The sequence below is a fragment of the Galeopterus variegatus genome, unplaced genomic scaffold (assembly GCF_000696425.1).
Source record: "Galeopterus variegatus unplaced genomic scaffold, G_variegatus-3.0.2 Scaffold7208, whole genome shotgun sequence".
Lineage (NCBI taxonomy): Eukaryota > Metazoa > Chordata > Mammalia > Dermoptera > Cynocephalidae > Galeopterus > Galeopterus variegatus.
In genome coordinates, this window is record NW_007733319.1 from 87,766 (window position 1) to 88,432 (window position 667).

Sequence of the window (667 nt, forward strand, 5' to 3'; positions counted from 1 at the left end):
AAGAGAAAGAGAAAGAGGAGTTTTAGTGAAGCAGGTGAGCGGGCGTCGGCTTCGAGCATCCGCCCTTTGGCTCCAAGGACCTTTTGGCTGGTTACCTAGCTCATAGACCTGCGTGAAGGGGTCTGGGGACCCAGCCTGGCATGTGAAGGGTTTGTGGCATCACGAACAGGATGAAGAGTGCTACAATTGGCCATGTCAACAGCATTCCAGACATTAGCCTTAGCTCCACATTAGCCACCACCGTGGCATGGCAGCTGGTATTTTATCGCTGCTCCCGTTGTAATGGTACTAATCATCAGCAGCAGCAGCAGCATCCTATTTTGAAAGCATTGAGGCTTTGGCATCATGAAAGATTTGCTAATTTGAGATTAACTGCTTGGTCTATACTTACAGTTATAAACTGGACTTCATGTGACCCAGGAACTCTTTTTTTTTTTTGCTGGCCTGTACGGGGATCAAACCCCGGACCTTGGTGTTATCAGCAACACACTCTAACCAACTGAGCTAACCGCCGGCCAAAAACTCTTAACGTAAGTGCATCAGTTCAATTTGGGGAGAATCTTAAATTACATCTTTTAATGTTCTCAGTTGGGGAACTTCACATGGCTTTCTTCCCTTTTATATTTACACCATCACACAATGTAAAATACTTCCTATACTTTTTCAC